General features: G+C 43.3%; 1 protein-coding gene and 1 pseudogene across 1 annotated transcript in view; one reads left to right on the forward strand and one right to left on the reverse strand.

Moving 5' to 3' along the window:
* ADGRL3 (adhesion G protein-coupled receptor L3) overlaps window positions 1-21,824 on the reverse strand; it is a 505,316-nt gene that overhangs the window by 442,313 nt on the left and 41,179 nt on the right. The gene's annotated exons all lie outside the window — the stretch shown is intronic.
* Window positions 2,732-6,634, forward strand: LOC128405313 (NEDD4-binding protein 3 homolog; annotated as a pseudogene).

The raw sequence follows: 21,824 nt of genomic DNA on the forward strand, positions 1-21,824 counted from the left end.
CCAGTGTCACGACAGCTAAAATATGTCACCTGTGATGTTGGCGCATGGAGGGAATGGGGTCCTGATTAATATTGTGGGAATAAGAATTTTGGCATGCTACCCCACTCATCTCACAGCTCCAATCAGCAGCGCCTAGATTGCATAGGAAAGCAAACAGCCCACTGGCTGCAGAAGCGGGAGCGGTGACAACTTCTATTAAGCACTGCTGCCCCCATCCTGGGCAAGCACGGTGCCTTCTGGGTAGACCACCAGAGTCTATTTATTCAAGGGCTCTCGAAACCTGGAGCTGGACTTGTTTCTCAGTTGCAGACAAACACTAATAATCAGGACTGTCAACCAATTAAAGGATTTACAAATTGATTAACCATCTGTCTTAACTGACCGAGTCTAAACACATTTGCGTGTTGCCAAATCTAAGTGCAGGTGCCTTTCTGAGGAACTGAAGGAAGTGTAACATAACGTGCGGTTGATTGCTTTCCATAAATTCCAGTGCTTTGCTGTTGCTTATTACCCGTTATAGTTAACAATTCACCCAAATAAGAGAAGTCCAACTGATAAAACTTTGTCTTCACTGAATAAAGGTTTTTTTTAATCTACCAACGGAACCAAATAAAGCTCAATCATAAGTACTACTAGGCATTTCTCTAGTGGTTTGAAAGTGTTCTTGGTGCGTCAGATATACCATCTCATTCTTTAATACAGCTTTGTAAGGTAGGCCACTGAGCCCAGATTGGGTGGGGTGTACAGCATGTGGTACATCTACTAAATTCAAAACAGGAGCAAAATATGGACCAATGTCTTCCCAGCTCACAATCTCAGCCTGGTTCTTCATTTATTTTAGATACATTTATCCCACTTTTCCAGCCAAAACCTTACTATGGCAAAGTATAAAAAAATCAATACTCAGCCACAACAGATAAAAAACAACAACAAAAGCCCATTTTTAAAATTTCTTAAATCCTGCAGAGTAAAGGCTTCGAATAATAGGTCTGCTAGCATCAAAAGAGCAATCGTTTTCACTTTGAAAGGTAACAAAACAGAGCATTTTATTCAGGGATATTGAGTAACATTTTCAATCCAGATTTGTATTGTAAGATTTTTCCTTCTCCAAGACGGCCCATGGTTTTGAAGATCTTTGCCTCTTGGTGACAATTATCCTGCACACACTTATTTCCACTCAAGTCCGAATGAAATTAATGGGACTCACCAATAAATGTCTTCAGGACTAGGAAATAAATGTTTATTCGGCTTAGAATACTGAGTAGGAAAGGTCAATGAAACTCACAGAACTTCATTCAACGAGTGATAAAATACCACCAAGGAAATGTTTTGGGTTAGCCACAGTTGTATAAAATACAATTTTTTTTCATCATAAGAAAGGATGTGTTACTAGTTTCATACGTGAAGTACTTATTACACCCACACATGGTATAATGAAACTATAATGTAATCAGCATGAACTCCCCCATGAACAATTAGGATAGGAAATTTTGCTGTACATTTGTCGAGCTAAAGGAAAAGAGGAAGCAATTACCTTCAAATATCTGACTAAAGAACTGTGGGTACATTTGCTGCTTTCTAAGACAAGATCACCCCCTCCATGTTAAGTAAAACAGAACAATGACAGGTGAAACACTTCAAAAACAGAACTTCTTGGTAACAGAAAAATATATGCAACTGTGAAAATTCTACCCTCATGAGTCTTCTCCTCCTCCTCCTTTCCTATCCCAGCACCCAACTCTACTTCCCAATTTTAGTTGCCTGCAGACCAGTTTAAACCGTCAAGAATGATGAAAAGGAGAAATGCCAATACAGACAAGAAAGATTTATTATCAAGGTACTTTCCAGAATTCCCATCAGGAAAACATGCTGGCGATAAATCTTTCTTGTAACCACTGCTTTAGACTTTTCATCCTTCTGTGGTCTACTTCTAGTTAGGACTAATTCGTACAGGCATCTACTATCCACTATCATAACTTTATTTGGTAGACCAGCGTGCTGGGTGCCGTGAAGCACATCAACATGGCATCATTTCAACCAAGAGGGGCTGAACAAATTCACAAGACGAGACACCGCTTAAGAGAGTTTTGTGGTTAAGCAGTCTCTAAATGAAATAAAATGAAGTGCATCACCTTCTGGCAAATAGAAGGGGAAGAAATGGAGGCAGTGAGAGATTCTACTTTCTTGGGCTCCATGATCACTGCAGCCCTAGGCTCTGTGGTTTAACCCACAGCGCCACCCGTGTCCCTATCCGGAGGTAGAAGACTGTTAAAAGCATATACTAGGAATGTGCCAGATAACCAGGCAAATTGGGGGAATTTGAGTTGCACCACAAAGCATCCCAAGCTGAATCGGGGTTCCCCCAGAAGCCTTGCGTTGCTCCCGTCACTCTGCCTACTTTTCCACCTACTGGATTTCTACATGTTTGCAAGAAGTTGGTTTCCTCCAAGTGCTTTGTCCAGAATGCTGCCTGCAGAGCACTGAAGAGCCCTGGGTTTTATTTTATTTTAATTGAAGCAGAGGAGCAGAGAATAGTCTTTCAAGTTAAAAGCTTCATTTATCTTTTTCACAAAATCACCTGCTGCTCTGCTTCGATATCTGCAGAGCGTGAGTGCCCAGCAGAAAGATTACCGGAGACATAAAAGACCTAGGTAGATTATTTAATTATTTGAGGCATACTGCAGCCTTCATATGGAGAATGAGAACAAGATCTTGCCAAAACAACGGAACCATGGATAACTGCACTGTAGTTACGAGTGCCTTAGCAAACAGGGATGAAATGTTTAAGGATAAGGTTCTTATGGGATATAGCTCATGCAGTAACATGGGATATGGCGACGTCCCAATTATGGAACTCCCTCTTCCTGGAGGTAGGAACTGCATCAATGCTGTTGGCATTTCAGTGTTAGATAAAGACCTAGCATTTTGCCAAGGCTGTTGTGGATTTTAGTCTGTGTTGTTGAGTCATTTAGTCATGTCCGACTCTTCGTGACCCCCTGGACCAGAGCACGCCAGGCACTTCTGTCTTCCACTGCCTCCTGCAGTTTCGTCTACTTCTGCAATAAACTATGGGACATGTGGTGAGATGGTTTCACCTACTTTCAGTTTTATTGGAATTGTGTTGTAACCTGCCTTGGAACTGTACGATCAAAGGGTGGCCAAAAGAAACTTAATTTATAAATAAACTCAAAGGCAATGCAAGGGAAACTACAAGTGACGGTATAGTCCAAAACCTTTAGCATGTGTGCCAAGTACCAAAGACAGCTAACGGTCTAGAATCCACCTGCAGCGCATGGTAAGTACTAGTATTGAATCAGCAAGATATGATGGCAAGCAGTGTCTACCTACTCATAGTTCATTACTACAATCACTACTCCAAGGTGAAGCAACTACAACTTGCAATTGCGAGGCCTGTAGGAGATCACGCCAAGCCTAATTTGCCAGACACAGCATTTTTTGTGAATTAATCAGACAATGGGCCTCAGCCAGCCGTTTACACACACCATAACACACAGTCGTTATGGTTGACTTGGTGGCCAAATAATTCATTTCTGGTCAACAACCAGAAGAAACTACACTTGCCCTTTATTCTAGTCTTTTCTTCTCAACTACCAACATTTTGTGCCCCTGAATCTTAAGGCTGCCTTGCAGTTGAATCTTCAACTGACTAATTAATAGCCCTGTCAGTTGCCAAACTGGGCTCTTCTGGAGGAAGGTGTAGCCTATAAACCTATTAAATAAATGTATTAATAGTTGTGGTAGTAGTAACAGTAGTAGCAGTAGCAGTAGTCGTCATCATCATCATCAAAGACTTCAGTAGGAAAAGTCTGCTGAAAATTTCCTCTTGGATGACATAGAAAACATGGTGCGGAATTTAAAACATTGGGAGGACTTCCTGTGAAAGTTGGGACGAGTCAGTGGAAGCCATGTGGATAGTGTTTGAATGGTTTTGTCATGGCCTTTGGGTAGTACAATAAAGCTTACTTACTAAGGGGAATATTCTTTGAATTTATTTCAGTGGAAGCCGGGGCCACCAGCCACCCTCTCCAACTCTCCTCTCATGAGCCATTACATCCACAGAATCAATGTCCAACTACAGGTTTTGCAATGTACCAAAGCCAATGGTAATGCCCCAAAAGCTGTATAAATGAACTTTTGAAATTATACAGCAAGGTAACAATATAATTATATACAGTGGTACCTCAGGTTACATACGCTTCAGGTTACATACGCTTCAGGTTACAGACTCCGCTAACCCAGAAATATTACCTCGGGTTCAGAACTTTGCTTCAGGATGAGAACAGAAATCGTGCTCCGGCGGCGCGGCAGCAGCAGGAGGCCCCATTAGCTGAAGTGGTGCTTCAGGTTAAGAACAGACCTCTGGAATGATTTAAGTACTTAACCCGAGGTACCACAGTATAAGTCCAAGTTGGAAAAATTGCAAATGTTTTTTTTTTATTAACATACACAAAACAATGTGTTGAAAGAATATCATATTTTTCAGTCATAAGATGCCCTCATGTGTAAGACGACCCTTATTTTTTTGAACCCAAAATTAAGAAATCGGGCGAGAGCCCAAACCCGCACCGCCTGCACCCATGTCAAAGCCCAAACTGAACCCAAGTCCAGGTCAGAGCTTGGGCCGCCCGCACCAGAGCCAGAACCCCTGAGCATTCACCAACCGTGTATAAAACGACCCCCCAATTTTGACTAAATTCTTTAATATATGGAAAAATACGGTATTTTGTTTGCAACTAAATAAGAGTGCAAAGAATGAATATATAAATGGATGGAAAGTCAGGGATTATGGAGCCGACCAAGGGGCTGCAGGAGGAGGACGAGGAGGAGGTGGTGGAATGGAGTCCAGCCCAGTCTAGTCGGGCATCAGGCTCCAGGCAGCCATCTTGTGCTGGCATTCCGCTTGTTTTTAAAACTCCATAGCAACAGAACAGGCCTCTCATGTGACCGGTAACCCCTGCCATTGTCGGTTTGATCCTTTCACTCTGGCTTCTGAGCCTGACAACGACGACAGCATGGGCAACGTGGGCAGCCGAGTAGAGAAACGGGATTCCTTGCCGACTCCTCCAGGAGGTCTGTGTGGCATGCGTCAGCCAGACGGGCTGCTCCGGAAAGGAACGTCACAGTGTGGAGTTTTTGGCTACTTCCTTTGGGGCAAGCGGGACACCCGGGCCGAGAAGAAGCACCAGTCATCTGGAGGTGGCTTGAAAAGGGACTATGAGAGTGACCAGGAGAACCAGTCCCCCGAGCGGTATTTCCGGGACCATCAACAGGCAGCTGATTTCTCCAAGAGCTCATTGCCTGAACGTGGACGCTTCGCCAAGTGTCGGATCAGACCCTCTGGCTTGGTATCATGGAAGAGCTTGTTGTGCATGCCGAGGCGGTCATCAGCCAAAGGCCAGAAGCTGTCCAAGAGCAACAGGAGCCTGACCCAGAACAGCACCAGCAGCTCCTCGCAACACAGCCCTCTCCGCAGTCACCTGCTGCACACCATCAGCCTGGACGAGAGCACAAATGCTATCCAAAGCTTCCCCACCGACACTCCACGTTTCAAACCTGCTCCAACCCAGCTCAGTGCTTCCGCAGGCCACAACAAACACACTGGCGACTCCTTAGACAGGTCTTCTCAGGGGCCACGGGACCCTTTGGCTGTAGACAAAACACCTCTGTCTTGCAAGAGCTTGAGCCCCCTGCAGAGCTCTGGGGAACCACACCCTCCGAATGAACCCACAAACTCCTTGGGAGATGTGGTGAAGCAGCTTGAGGACCGGCTGACTGAGAAGGGCCTGGAGAGAAATCTGAGTGAGAATGATGATCCCTTCACACAGATGTTTGAGGACAAATGGCATTTGTGGATGGATGAGCTGGATGAACTGAAGCAGGAAATTCAGCTGCAGCTCTACAAAGCTGAGCAGGAAGAGAAATGGCTGCTAGAAGAGCTGGACCTTCAGAAGAGGCAGTGCAAGGAGCTGAGGCTGCAGCACCAACAGGCAGAGTGCCTGAGTCCCATATTGGAGGAGACCCAGTGGGACGTCTGTCGGAAGACTGCAGGGATTTCAGTGCTCAAGAAGCAGGTCCCAGATGCCCAGGAGGAGATGGCCCAGAAACAGGGTGAAATCTTCAGCTTGAACACACAGCTGTGGGAAGTCCAAACGGAGCTGCAAGCCGAGGACTCGCAAGCAGCACAGTTGGGGGACTCTTCCCAAACCTTGCCAGAGCGTGGCTCCCCTGTTCCTCCACGGGACTCTCCCATGCAATCATGCCAGGACGTTTCGGCTTGTGAAACAGATGGCTCTTGGGGGATGCAGGGGGGGAGTGCAGAGGGCGCTGAATGGCTACGGGGAGAATTGCTGCGCGAGAGGCGCCAGGCCCAGGTGCAAGAGGCAAACTTTGAGCAGCAGCGGAAAACTTGGGAAGAGGAGAAGAAAATAGCCCTGCGCTATCAGCGGGAGATGCAGGCAGGTATGTGGAGATGTACTACCGCAACCAGGCACTGGAGAGGCAGCTAAGTCAGTTCCAGCAGTTCCAAGGTGAGCCCAGATGTATCTGCTCAGAGCAACCTTCGATTGAAAGAGTTGAGTCCTCAAAGATCTGAACAGTATGCAAGGGGCTATGTGCTGGAATGTGAAGCAGAGGCTCCAGTACTTTGGCCGCCTCATGAGAAGAGAAGACTCCCTGGAAAAGACCCTGATGTTGGGAAAGATGGAGGGCACAAGGAGAAGGGGGCGACAGAGGACAAGATGGTTGGATAGTGTTTTCGAGGTTACCAGCATGAGTTTGACCAAACTGCGGGAGGCAGTGGAGGACAGAGGTGCCTGGCGTTCTCTGGTCCATGGGGTCACGAAGAGTCGGACACGACTAAACGACTAAACAACAACAACATATGCTGGAATTACAAAGAGGAGCATGGACCTGAGGGTTTTGCTAGAAGAAGTGGTTAAACTAAAGGTCTGGTTAACCTCGTCCATAGAGGATTTTGAAGACTGCTGCCGTCCATGGAATGGAATCCCAGCATTGCACCTGGCATTTTCCGGCCATCCATAGTTGCTCTTGCTCTGTCTAGCTTGTTGCTACTTTTCATAATTTTGTTTATTCCACCACTGTATTAGTGTTTAAGTTTCCATTCTTTTAACTTTGTTTGCCACCCATTCATACAACAACACTGTTCTATTTATATAATTATTTGATATATTATTCTTTCCTATGTACAAATATTTGAAATTTATTAATAAAATATTGGACACAATCTTCCTGATTGAAGATAATCGTAGTAGAACAGGTTCTAACACACAAACTCATTAACTGAATTTAGATCAACGTATCAGCTGCTGTGCTGTTGCTGTTATATTGCATCTTCAAAGAATGCAACATTTCAGTTATAGGGTCAAAAGTCTATTGTAGGTCCATTTATTCAGCCAGAAGACAAGACTTGCTGGCTTTTCATTTGACGAGTCGGATGTGATCACTTTTAATATAGAATAACTTGTCAGGACTTCTGCTGATGTGACTGTAGTATATTCTTCCAGGAATATACTACAGGAAAGGAAATTTGGCCTTTCAGCCCTCCCCCCGCCCCACAAGCTGCAGGGAAACCCAAACATGTTTTCATTAAATCTTATAATAGATAAGTGACATGCATTCTTACTACAAGTATTTGTCTTCTGCAATTTACATATCAATTCTTAAATATCTACCCATTCTTATTAGACTGAGCAATTAGAAGTTCATAAATAAGCTCACCATGGTGAGCATCTGGTAAGCCTGACAAGTCCCATGCCCCACTTTCCAGCTCTAAGATATGATGGGCTGTGGATCATACCTGACTTCACAGTGCACTTTGGAGATTCTCCAAGGACCTCTGCTAAGAGATACTGGATTTGGCCCCTTCCCACAGGGGAAGCCAGCCAAAGACTACCAAAGCCACCCACACTTTGCAGAAATCAACCAGTGGACAACACAATGTGAGCCTGCCTGTGGAACGGCATTCATGCATGAACAAATATATACATGTGGTAAACAGTCACACCATCCCAGTATTACAGTACAAAATATTTTGAGTAAAGAATTTAAGAATTTCATCTCAAAATATCTTCTGAAAAACTGCACGAGAATGGCCCGGAGTAGTGATAAATGCCTTTTGTTGCGCTACTACTGACTAGTATGCAATCATTATGCAAATCAGGTATATTTCCATATATTTTCTTACTTTCCTAATTTATTCTGCTGCTGCTAGTCATAGGGAGGAGTAACGCGCTAAATCACATCATTGAACTGAAGTTCTCCCCATTGAAAACACTGCTCCATCCCCACTTCTGGCTTCTGATATTTTACCAGGAATTGTAAACACTTTCAAGCTTATGCTCATACCTAAAAGGGCTAGAAACTTACTTTGAAAAAAGTTTGATAAAATTTAAAATAAGCTGCTGGATTTAACATAAGCCACTGCCCAATTCCACACTTGCATTGTACAACTGCAAAACATCACGGAACAATATCTGACTGACTGTGAGAAAAAGGACCGCAACAAGGGGCCAAAGTTCTGCATTGGAAAGAACTTCGGAAAGAAAACAAGTTTATTGTGATATGTTATGGACACCACTGAGCAATAGCTATTCTGATACCAAACTCTGGCCAAGTTGATCTCTTGAGACTGCTTAGTTTTCTGGGGTTTGGGGGCTCCAATATAGATAGATACCAGTGTGAGGCTAGGTTTACAGGATAGATTTACTGGTGACTTGCTATTAAGGGAGGTGGCAAGGATTATACAACAGCACATGGCTTTTCTCATAGGGCATCTGTGTTTAGGATGCCATGTATTGAATGACAAACAAATGCAGAGTTCTTTAATTACACCGGGCTGCAAAACAGAAGAGAGGAGAAACATCCATTGCCGCTGCTGAACACAAGATGCCCTTGGCTCTCACTCAACTGTCACCTCGTGGCAATCATTATATCAAGCTACCACCCCAGCGGGTCAGTGTAACAACTGTTAAGAAAGAATGCCTGAATCTCCTTAACTCCCCCTTTTTCCTTATGCGCCATGTCCTTCAGATTGCAGGCCTAAAGGAAGGGAATCTATGAGTTCTTGTAAGCTGCTCTGGAAGCCTTGACTAAAAGAGTGGGTTTAAAATGCTTAAAATAAATAGATTACAGTAGACGTGGCAAATGCTATAACACTACTTATACCATATTAATAATGCTACACAGTGTTTTCAGATCTATAATTATCCTAAAAGTTGATCTCCTGGTTACCATGGTACACTACTTATAGAAAAGACAAGCACAAAACAGGGGAAGCATCTATGCCAGACAACTCCTGCTGCAAGTGTCCCAGGCATTTGATGAGAATCTCCGCTAAAAATGTAGTTCTGCAGAAATGTTTCTTCCAAAACACATTTGGCCTGGAATAAATTTTATTCCAAGCACCTTTTCTTTCTTTCTTAAGCCAGCATTTTACTTCTACACTCTTAAGTATTTTGATTTTGTTTTTCTAACATATGTCATTTCAAGATGTGTACATCCCACCAGAAGTGTCAAATCGAGAACAGCCTTTACCAAAGGTGTCCTGGGCTTTGAAGACACTCGAACTCAGGACGCAAGGGAGAAACATGCGAAGAGGAAGGCACGCTTGGCAAATCCACACCGTGATCAACTCCCGCCCGGAAACCAATGTCCCCACTGTGGAAGGACGTGTGGATCCAGAACTGGCCTCCACAGTCACTTACGGACTCATTGTTAAAACCGTGTTTATGGAAGACAATCTTTCTTGGCTACGAGTGATCGCCAAAGAAGACCTATTAAAGTATTAAATTTTCTATGCATTCATAAGTCAAAATGTTCAGTTCATCACCAATTAATGCTTGCGTTTATTCAATGTGAGCATGTGTCGCACTACTGAGCAGCAGTCACCTGTCCACACACACTTACAGTAAAAGGGTAGGTGGTTTTTTTGACAAATGGCATGTCTTATATGCAGAACTGAATAATACCACAACCACCCTCTCTTTAACACAGCCCATACCTCCCCCATCCTAGCATCATGTATGTTTTGAACACAGTTCCCATTCTGCCTTACTATCAAAGGAGTAATACCACTGGATACAGCTCAGGATTTTTTTTTCTTTTAATACAGTGGACCCTCCGGATACAAACTTAATTCATTCCAGGGGTCCGTCCAGAACCCAAAAAGTCCGTAAGCAGAGGCACCACTTCTGCGCGTGTGCAAACGGCGAAAACCCGGAAGTATACTTGGCACGTTCGTATCCCAAAAATATGCAATCGGAGCTGGACGTAACAAGAGGTACGACTGTACTTAGATTTTCTTAAATAAACAAGATTAACGGTGCAATCCTACACATGTCTACTCAGAAGTAAGTCCCACCGAGTTCAGAGCAGCTAAGTGGTAACAGGTTTGCAGCCTAAGTCATTTAACAGGTCAACATGTTGTAATTGTTCAGATTTAAACTGTTATAAAATTATATGCCTGAACACAGAATGCATATGAGTGCAGTAATGAATGTCACTTCCAATTGATGATGATGGTTTGCACCCTGTTCTCTTCCCTGACAAGATATCCTTTACTGGTAAGTTGCAACAGCCACTGTGACATTCTGAGGTGAACAGCATATTCATAGCCAAGCATTTATACATGTTTGTCAAGTCCTTTGCTTTCGAGTGCCACTGCTGATAACCCTGTCCACAAGTCAATGACTGCAGCGTTGCTATTTCTCTCAGAACTCGTCTGACAGCAGCTACTTCTCCAAACTGCTAATGCATTTTCAAGAAAGAAATGGAAAGTTGTTCCAACTGAAAAGGTGCTCGGCTTCCCCCCTTTGGTGCCTAGTTGACAGCACTGTCCATCTTCAACTGACGTGATCAATACCACAATACTTCTTGTACTAGTTCTGCTCCAATCAACATTTGATATATGAAGCCTTACTGTATCACCAACATTACCTGGAGAATCTGGCCATTTATGAAGATGTGCCATTCATGAAGAGATTCCATCTTGCTCAGTTTTCTTCTTTTTAATCCACGTGTTACGTGCAACACTACATCCTTATCCTCCTCCTTTATCAGGTTCATCACAAATAGTATTCACTAACTGGTTGCTCTCTGTGAAGACCTGCAGATATTCCAACATTCCTTTGGACAAGCGTAGCATTTTGTTTGGGTTGTAACCACAACTTCCTTGTCATTTTCCAAGTTATTCTTGCATTCTCAACTTCACCCTATGTCCAACCACTGTTTTTATCGTATCTCCTTCTGTTTCAGTTTCGTCCAAAACTTCACAAGGTATCTGGTGTCCAAGCGAATTTTCACCTTTGTTCCAAACATATAGGCAGTATGATCTTTTTAAAAGTAAGCAAAGTTAATGAACTGCACAAGTTCTATTAGGATGATACTAAGCATCACACAGCATCTTAAAAAGCAGAGACATCACCTTGCCAACAAAGGTCCGTATAGTTAAAGCTATAGTTTTCCCAGTAGTGATGTATGGGAGCTGGACCATAAAGAAGGCTGATTGCTGAAGAATGGATGCTTTTCAATTCTGGGGCTGGAGGAGACTCTGGAGAGTCCCATGGACTGCAAGAAGATCCAACCTCTCCATTCTGAAGGAAATCAGCCCTGAGTGCTCACTGGAAGGACAGATCCTGAAGCTGAGGCTCCAATACTTTGGCCACCTCATGAGAAGAGAAGACTCCCTGGAAAAGACCCTGATGTTGGGAAAGATGGAGGGCACAAGGAGAAGGGGACGACAGAGGACCAGATGGTGGGACAGTGTTCTCGAAGCCACAAACATGAGTCTGACCAAACTGCGGGAGGCAGTGGAAGACAGGAGTGCCTGGTGTGCTCTGGTCCAGGGGGTCACAAAGAGTCAGACACGACTAAACGACTAAACAACAACAACAAAGCATCACGCACTACAGTTAGATATAACACAAACCACTGGGCATCATGTCACTGGATGCCCATAGAGCTTTTGACCACTTAGATTGAACCTTGGCAACAGCTTTTTAAAACTGAATTTTATTGTATTGTATTGTTATTACAGTTTGTAGCCAAGACCATTATACATCAAACTCCCAGTATCTGTTTTACGTAGCTTATTCAAGCACTCTCTTGCCCTCTCCCCATATAACCCAACTACAATGAAGGTTTGAGGTAAATGGATATGACTACTGTGGCTCTGAGACTTACAGGATGTCCCCTGTCCCCCTCACTTTTGGTTGCTTCTCTAGAATCTTTGGCATACGTCATCCATAAAAATAGACACCAGGCATAATGGTAAACAAGCAGGAACATAAAGATTTTTTACCTGCAGTTGACATAGCAATACTGACAACAGATGCTCTGAAGACAATTCCTGCCCTAGTCAATGAGATAGAAGGCTCTGAAAAGATTGTAGTTTAAAAAATTACAGCAACTGTGGTATTTTACGTGTAAATATCCCACCAGGGCAACAGAGCCAATAACAGAGTAAATATGGCTTTCCACTGTACAACAAAACAGTTTGTTAACTGGGGGTAATGATTCCCAAAAATCTAAAGGAACTATTGCAGCTGAATCTTTGTATCACGTGTATACTTTGTAAAAAGGAACTAAGTAGATGGAAATCGCAAACGTTGTATAAGGTTGAATAAATATTTCTACAATTGTCCTTCTCCCCAAAATCATCCCCCCCCTTTCAAATCCTACCAACTAAAACACTTTAAATTGGCAAAAATGTTTTCTAAATATATACATTTCCACGTGAGGCCTGGTTTCAGGCACACGGCCCATTGGCAGACCAACTCTGTGTTACAAAGATGTCTGCAAACGTGGCACAGAGACTGCAATCCCTTGCAGATGACGACAGAGCCTGAAGACAGTCAGGTGGTATATCCATAGCCATGACCAGAGGAGGAACGACTGATGGGAGGAGCTCAGAGAGAAGAAATGCCATGAGGCATCTACAGCAGCACAACCGGATGCCTTCTTCTGCCCCAGCTGCAACAAAACATGTCTCTACAGCCACAGCAGGCGCTGTAACTCTCCAACAATCTGACTTCACCCCTGAAGGAACACTCCTCCATTGTCTCCCAAGACAGGCAGATGCCAACCAACCAAGTGTGAGGGCTCAACTCCCAGGCATGATACACTACAAACATGCCAAGCAGCCAGCTTGGGGAGAACAACAACAACAACAACAACAACAACAACAACAACAACAACAACAACAACAACAATTTATTATTTATACCCCGCCCATCTGGCTGGGCTTCCCCAGCCACTCTGGGCGGCTTCCAAAAAAATATTAAAATACTGTAATACATCAAACATTAAAAGCTTCCCTAAACAGGGATGCCTTCAGATGTCTTCTAAAAGTCTTTTGACATACTATGAAGTTTTCCAGCTACATAATATAATATCCTGTGTACCTGATGATATTAATAGCCCATAGCTAAACATGGAAATTGCTAAAATAGACAAGTCAAAACGTGAAATTCTTGTGTTAGGCCAGCAATAATTCCGTATGATAAATGAAATCCAGAACCCATTTTCCAAAGGCTACTCTTCTGGTCTGAAAGAAATGGAGATAGAAACTCATGAAAGATATGTCTCCATTGCTTCCACTGGGATTAAACTTCTACTGTTGGAACAAGCTGGTTCAGTTTAAGGACTGGTCTAGCAGAGGGTTTCACAGTTCATGAGACTTTTTTGAATACTAGCAACCCCTATCTATAGAGAAATGAGTCAATAAATTGCAATGACTGCATATCAATTGGCTCAAACTTCACTAAGCACATAATTTCATTACGGAAACATCAATAAAGAAATCTCTGCAAAGGGACTTAACTGGTTTTGAGCACTTAATTTTGGAATATGAACACAGTACAAAAGTATTAGTTTCAAAGATATGCTCTTTATTGAACGATAAAACAACAAACTCGTTCTCCTCATTAAAGGGAGTTTGGGAACAAGACATAGATCAAGTAATTTCAGATGAGGCACAGTCAAGTATCTGGAACTAGCCATACCCAATTCTGAAATGGCCAGGGAGTGTTCTTTAAAATGGATTTATCTGCTTTTAGTTTAGTTTATTTACCCTTGCATTTAGTGCATACATCTGGCTCTAAAGAATACAACTGTTGGAGGGGATGTGAGGTACAGCAGTCTTATGCGCACGTGTGCTGGAACTGTCCTGTAGTGTTTTCTTACTGGTCTGTGATTTTCAAAGAAACAGCAAGAGTCACAAAACAGAATATGCATCTATCTCTGCATTCAACACTTCTCGCTAAAATGAGGATACAACATACAAGTCCTTAATTTCTTTTTTTTTTTTTTTTTTTTTTTTTTGGCTGCTGGCAGCTAGATTGGAGAGTGTCAAAAACTGCTAACTGGCAGATTATACTTTAGCCTTTGGTGCATGGTGACATAAGACTATAGAACATTGTTATGGCACAAAAATTGAATTTCACCATAAAACTTGGCAAAGGAGAAGAGAAACTCAACTAAAGGAGTCCATTAAGTGGAAGCAAATAAACAGAGCTAAGTATGTCACAATCCTTTTTTCAGCTCTGGGATAAACCATGATTTTCTACTGAAGACAATCCAACAATATGAGCTTTCTTCTGTGTAGTCATAAGCATGTCATACATGTTTTTTTCCTCTCAAGCTATATTCACCAAGTGGTCATTGGGAGGGGGGTGGGACAGGGGGAGGGGTGTTCCATATTTGGGGCTTTTTTTGTTTTTTGTTCTAGTGGCTGTACAAATGTTTTAAAAACAACAATAAAATTTACCACCAAAGACAGGAGTTCCTACTCTAATGTGGGTCTAACTTCCTATTCTTTCTTTAAAGTTTTTGAACATTTAGAAGTACAAATGTTTGACATGCAAGTCAACAGAAGTCGAATTTAACAGAGGGAGGAGGGAAGAAGGAGGCCCAGGAGGCTCTGGGGTAGACCACTGTGGCCATATGTGCGCCCAAAGGGCACGATGTTGGCAACCCAATGCACAGATAGAAACACATATACATAGTCCTTCATTTATATTTATTTAACTAGCTGATGAAGATCATGGCCACTGGTCCCATCACCTCCTGGCAAATAGAAGGGGAAGAAATGGAGGCAGTGAGATATTCTACTTTCTTGGGCTCCATGATCACTGCAGATGGTGACAGCAGCCACGAAATTAAAAGACCCCTGCTTCTTGTGAGGAAAGCAATGACAAACCTAGACAGCGTCTTAAAAAGCAGAGACATCACCTTGCCAACAAAGGTCCATATAGTTAAAGCTATGGTATTCCCAGTAGTGATGTATGGAAGTGAGAGCTGGACCATCAAGAAGGCTGATCGCCGAAGAATGGATGCTTTTGAATTATGGTGCTAGAGGAGACTCTTGAGAGTCCCATGGACTGCAAGAAGATCCAGCCTCTCCATTCTGAAGGAAATCAGCCCTGAGTGCTCACTGGAAGGACAGATCCTGAAGCTGAGGCTCCAAGACTTTGGCCACCTCATGAGAAGAGAAGACTCCCTGGAAAAGTCCCTGATGTTGGGAAAGATGGAGGGCACAAGGAGAAGGGGACGTCAGAGGACGAGATGGTTGGACAGTGTTCTCGAGGCTATGAACATGGAGTTTGACCAAACTGCGGGAGGCAGTGGAAGACAGGAGTGCCTGGCGTGCTCTGCTCCAGGGGGGCACAAAGAGTCGGACACGAGTAAACGACTCAATGACAACAACAACAACTAGCTGACATCCCAGCATGCTCCTTAAAATTGCTTGCAGAATGCTAACATCATCCTGCTTAATAAAACCCAAAACCAGTTATTTTTAAGTGAGGGAGAAAGAAAGCTCCAACAATATAACCAATATAATTTTATAATGCATAAGTAATACCACCAGCTCCAGAGACTGAGCAGCTCAATCGGGGGGGGGGGGGAATGCAGAAGGCTTCCAAATGTAAGAGAATCTTAAATCATTAATGAAACTAAGCTTTTAATATATGCAAATTAAATTATATATGCATCTTTCCTCAGACTAAATTTAATGTGCGTGCTTCATTCACAATTCAGTCTTGTACAGAACTAAGGAAGAAACTGACAACTTGCATTTTTTATTACTCCAGACCACAAAATGATAATTTATGTTCTCTTTTAATAATATAAAACCTGGTAGCTAAGCCAGAACACTGGATACTGCTTTCTGGCACATGGCTTCAAAGAAAGGAAGGCCCTGCCAGATCACGTGACTGAAGCTGCAGTCCCAGCTAGGCAAAAATATGTTTTTGTTTTGTTTTTAATGTCATGCCAAATTTGACTATTTGCCTGTTTCAATGCAGTGACATGATCCAGACGAACTCAAGCACTTTCAAAACCTAGCCAGTTTAAGGAGAGTGAAATCCAAGAGATTTTAATGGGAGAGTTGAGCACTAAACTCAGTGAGGTTGAGGTTGAATCCTGACAAGACAGAAGTACTGTTTTTGGGGGACAGGAGGCGGGCGGGTGTGGAGGACTCCCTGGTCCTGAATGGGGTAACTGTGCTCCTGAAGGACCAGGTGCGCAGCCTGGGAGTCATTCTGGACTCACAGCTGTCCATGGAGGCACAGGTCAATTCTGTGTCCAGGGCAGCTGTCTACCAGCTCCACCTGGTACGCAGGCTAAGACCTACCTGCCCGTGGACTGTCTCGCCAGTGGTGCATGCTCTGGTTATCTCCCGCTTGGACTACTGCAACGCGCTCTACGTGGGGCTACCTTTGAAGGTGACTCAGAAACTACAAAGTGTGTTCTCCATAATAGAGAGCATGTGTTGCGGTGGGGGCCAAAAAGGCCACCCCACTGTTGTTGGGCAAATTGGCCACATGCTGTGATTTGGCAAGGAGTGTTGCTGGGGAGAATGTTATGTTGCTAAAGTGTGGGAGGGGTGAGAAATCTTAAATACAGGGCTCGTAGCCTGGGGCCTTCTCTTGGGCTGCGTGCACCGGACCACCCGCCTACCCTCCATGAAAGGGGGGGGGGATTCGTTGTCCTCTGACCTTGCTATGCCTGTCATGGGGTCGTCTGCCTTGGGGCAGGGGCCTGGTAGGAATTTTGTCCATTTGGCTGATGCCATTTGGTTTTTGCCTACTGCGTAGCAAATCATCACAACTTGTAAGGCATTGGTTCAAATTGGGTGGTGGAGGGATAAGTGCCTACCTCTCCAATGGTGGTGATTTGGTGCATCAATTAGCAAAGCAGTGGTGAAAATGCTCCATATAACAGTTTGCAAATAATCGTATACCTGAAAGGAACATGTCCACCCACATTGTTCAGCCCAGACACTGAGATCCAGCTCCGAGGGCCTTCTGGCTGTTCCCTCAATGCAAGAAGTGAGGTTACAGGGAACCCGGCAGAGGGCCTTCTTGGTGGTGGCGCCTGCCCTGTGGAATGCCCTCCCACCAGATGTCAATGAAATAAACAGCTATCTGACTTTTAGAAGACATCTGAAGGCAGCCCTACATCAGGATATATATTTTTTATGTCTAACGTTTTACAATTTTTTATGTACTGGAAGCCGCCCAAAGTGGCTGGAGAAACCCAGCCAGAGAGGTGGTGTATAAATATTATTATTATTATTAATCATCATCATCATCATCATGTCACTGGAAGCAAGGAAGAATTGCCCCTGGGCAAGCAAGTTAACCCCTATTCTCCCTTTTAGTCTTGGAAAACTTTCAGACTCTTTAAGGTCAGGTGAGAGAAGTCATGGAGGCTTCAGAATATTCTGACGTTCTTCAAGCATGCTCATCACTTGGTGAAAGCTTCTTTTTAATTTGGTGCCTGTGCAGAAGGGTGTTATAGGCAAGGATAGCAGCTTGGACTGGATACCCAAGCAATACTAAGACTCCAGCTGGTTCTCACTTGAGCTATGGAGGAAACCACACTCAGAGAAGGGAGGAGAGTCTCCATCACAGATCAGGCATGTCTCTCGAGAAGAAAGGCCACACACTACAGGTGTGAAGTGTCTCTCCCTGATCACAAACCAAACATCCGAGAAACACCACCTAGGTATCTCCAAGTGCTTCCAAAGTCAATGAGGGGAGAGACTGCATCAGCCAAGACCTCCTTCCACCTGCCTTGCTCCCCCCCTACAGTCTCTGCTTCTCAATTTGTATTGTATTATTTTATGTACTGTGGCTTGCCGTTGTTTTATTGATCATAGTTTGTAAATTATTTATTGTAACTGTTGAGTGGATTTCTGTTTAACTCTTATACGTTGTTATTATTATTTAATACTATTCTGATGATTGTTGAATGTTACTTTTTTGATGTAGGTTGCCTATTTTAAAGTTATGTTTTATTATCACATTTTTATATTGCATTAGATTCTTATAAGATGTACTTTTTTTGTTTCTTCAGCTTGTAAACCGCCTTGAGTAGTGTAAGATAGAAAGATGGTATACAAATTAAAAATTAAATAAGTAAATAAATGAGAGAAAGACACTCCCCCCCCCCCAGAATTCAGGAGAAGGGATGAGGCTCTTCCTGAAATCACGCTAAACCTTGGAGACACACAGAAAGTGTGTTCTCCTTCATGGAGAGCATGTGTTGCGGTGGGGGCCGCTAGGACACTCCAAAGTTGTGGGGCAGGCTAATTGACCGTTGGCCACTGATGCGATTGGGCTTCCCTTGTTGTTGGGAAGAAGTTAATGTTGCCATTTGTTGACTGACAGCCAGAAATGCTAAGACTTCTTGCACGAGGCTAGGGCTTCCTCTTTTCGCCCGTGCATCGGATTGCCCGCCCCCCCTCCCTAGAATAGGGTTGTTTGCTTTGACCTTGCTATGCCTGTCATGGGGTCGTCTGCTCTTGGGGCAGGGGCCCGGTAGGAATTTTGTCCGTCTGGCTGATTGGCTGGTGCCATTTTGTTTGTGCCTACTGCGTAGCAAATCATCACAACTTGTAAGGTTGTGGTTAGGCATTGGTTTATGGATTGGTTGGTTGAGGGGCATGGACTGGCTGTGCCTGCCCCTCTAATGCTGCTGCTGCAAGGGATTCCGTTAAAGGAATCGGGGGCTAACTATTGCTTGTCCACTCTGTCAAGGGGGCTCGGGCCATAGCAATGAGCTCATGGTTGCATTTGGGGTGAGGGCAGGTTCCCTGCTCCGTCGCTACCCCCAAGTGTATTCCCCTTTTCTGCGTGCGGAATGTCAGTCTGTCCCCCATGGTGGGGGCAGATAGTCGCAACCAATGCCTAAGCAACCACTCACATGTTTGTATTTCAATAAAGTTGTGGCCAAAATTATGCCAAAACCTTAAACTAAAATTTTGGTGTGATGTGTGAGTTATTGGGGTGGCCCTGGGGACCTCGACACGCAACTGCAGCTGACAGCTGTCTCAGGCCTTGGACAGGGGGTACTCACCTAGGCTGGCTATTAGAATTTCTGGACAGGAAGGGATATAAAGTCTCAGCTTTTCTTAGTCCAGCTGAGCCTTGCTTAAGGAACATGATCTCTGGCATATTCCTGTATCCTTCACTGCCCTTAAACCTTGACTTCCGGCTTGCTCCTTGATCTTGCCTCCTATTGTCTCCTTTGGGGGTCCGGCCTTCTACTATTGAAATTGGTTATTTGAATCTGACCCGTTATTGCTTTGCTTTATTATTTATTAAATTTCTTTAGCCACCAATCAATAAATATCCCTTATATGGCTTACAAGCAAAACACACACACTGTGTGTGTGTGTGTGAGAGAGAGAGAGAGAGAGAGAGAGAGAGAGAAATGTGCCCGCCGCCCAAAAAGAGTCCATTTTTTAAACACAATTACAAGGTAAATAAGAGCGTACCTTGAAGGTCAAGTGGAGCCATAAGTAATCTGACTTGGAGAGAGCCCAAATATAGGGAGCAAGGCAGGGGAGGAATAAGTAATTAACTGTTTTGGCTGTAGGGCATAACAAACACTGTCATATACAGGTTTTAAAAAGCTATGTCAACAAGTTACATAATAGTCTGTGCAGTGTCACTTAAAAAAAAAAGCCATTGCAAAAGAAAAACACAAATATTTATACTTCTGGAAACCTGCAACATGATGGCTATCATCCACCCAAAGAACGCAAAACCACACAAAGCAGCAAAACCGGGGTACCATTCTCTTAACATCCTATTCATTTCATCCTTTGCCCTAGTCCCTCTAGTCCTTATTCACCACACAAACAAAGCCTAAGGACCAAATTACATGGTACATTAGATATGTGGTTTAGTTCTCTGTATGTGTCGCTTCTTTTCCCCATGCCCCCACTTTTTAAATTACTGTTTTAAAAAAATCTCAACACAATTAAAAACCAGAGAGCATTAAAAGCTACCCTGAAATATTAAATTGCATTAAATATCTAAGCTGGCCACCTATATAAAGCAGAGGTGGTGTCAACCTGACCTCTCCAGGTTGCGTGGGTAGGCTGTCTTATAACTGAAGTGTTGCCACCCATTTATTGTCCCACCAACTGCACCTCTCTGGTGGCATAAGATAGCACAGGACCTCTAAAGACCATCACAAGTGACAGCAGGAGGATGCTGTTCTTCAAATACCCTGGCCCCAGGCCATCTAAGGCTATGATAACTAACATCTTGATTGGGCTGGGAACAAATTTGAAGCCAGTGCAATGTAAATATGACTGGTATAATACGGACAGAAAAGCATATGCTATTCTGGTTGCAGCACTTTGTACCAGCTGTGGTTTCAAGGGCAGATCCACAACTTTTAGAAGACATCTGAAGGCAGCCCTGTATCGGGAAGTTTTTAATGCTTGATGTTTTATTATGATTTTTTCTATGCTGGAAGCCGCCCAGAGTGGCTGGGGAAACCTGGCCAGATGGGCAGTGTTGAGTCGTGGGTGAACATATCAGACGACAGAGCGATTCTTCAAACACCTCTTGTTTATTCACAGGCCAGAACAGAACTGAACTGAAGGGTTCAGCCAGCCTGCTTATATAGAGCTCCACTACAACGCAACAGTAACCACTTTCTGTAACTATCCAATCACTGAACGTCACCTTCAATCCCTTATTTGCAAATGTGGACCTGAGTGAAAACTATCGACAGTATCCCCCTGCTGGCCCAGGGTGAGAACTTCAGTATATAACAGGCAGGGTTTAAATAATAAAAGGGTTCTTGTTGCTGCTGCTGCTGCATTGATCTAACCATACTTTGACTGAGAGTGCAATCCTCTAATACTTACATGGGGGTAAGCCCCACTGAATGCAATGCTGTATACTTCTATAAAACCAATTAAGTGGATCTTCAACAACTTCAGTGTCACACATATCTGGGCATAAAAAGGAAACACTCTAAAACTACAAAGGTATTTGTTTCAACTAAAGGAAAAGTTCTTAGCTCCAGCTATGAATATTATAATAACATCTATGATTCACTATCATCTGGAACGAAGAAATATGCATTTTAAAATTAGCTTAAGAAGTCAGTTAAGGTTGGATAAACAGAATTCTCAATCTATTTTTTAAGTTCATGTTTAACAATTGTGACATTGGAACGAGGAGAGTAGAGTTAGAAGGAACTATTTAATTGGAACTACACATGTTTCTGGAATGGTATCACTCTTTTTAAAAAGTTAGAATATGTTTGCTCTTGAAAATTCATTTTTGGAAACCTTCAATCATCCATGAGTATTAATTTAAAGTAATAGTTATGAAGGTATAGTTACTAATCTAAACTAGCAATATGCCAGTTTCAAAGCATCAATATTGCTATATCCCCTGATTCCCCCAAAACCTCAGTCTAAAATGTTTGTTTTGAATAATTACCAGTTCATCCTCCATAATGTCTCCATTCACAGG

This window comes from Podarcis raffonei, chromosome 17 (genome assembly GCF_027172205.1).
Source record: "Podarcis raffonei isolate rPodRaf1 chromosome 17, rPodRaf1.pri, whole genome shotgun sequence".
NCBI lineage: Eukaryota > Metazoa > Chordata > Lepidosauria > Squamata > Lacertidae > Podarcis > Podarcis raffonei.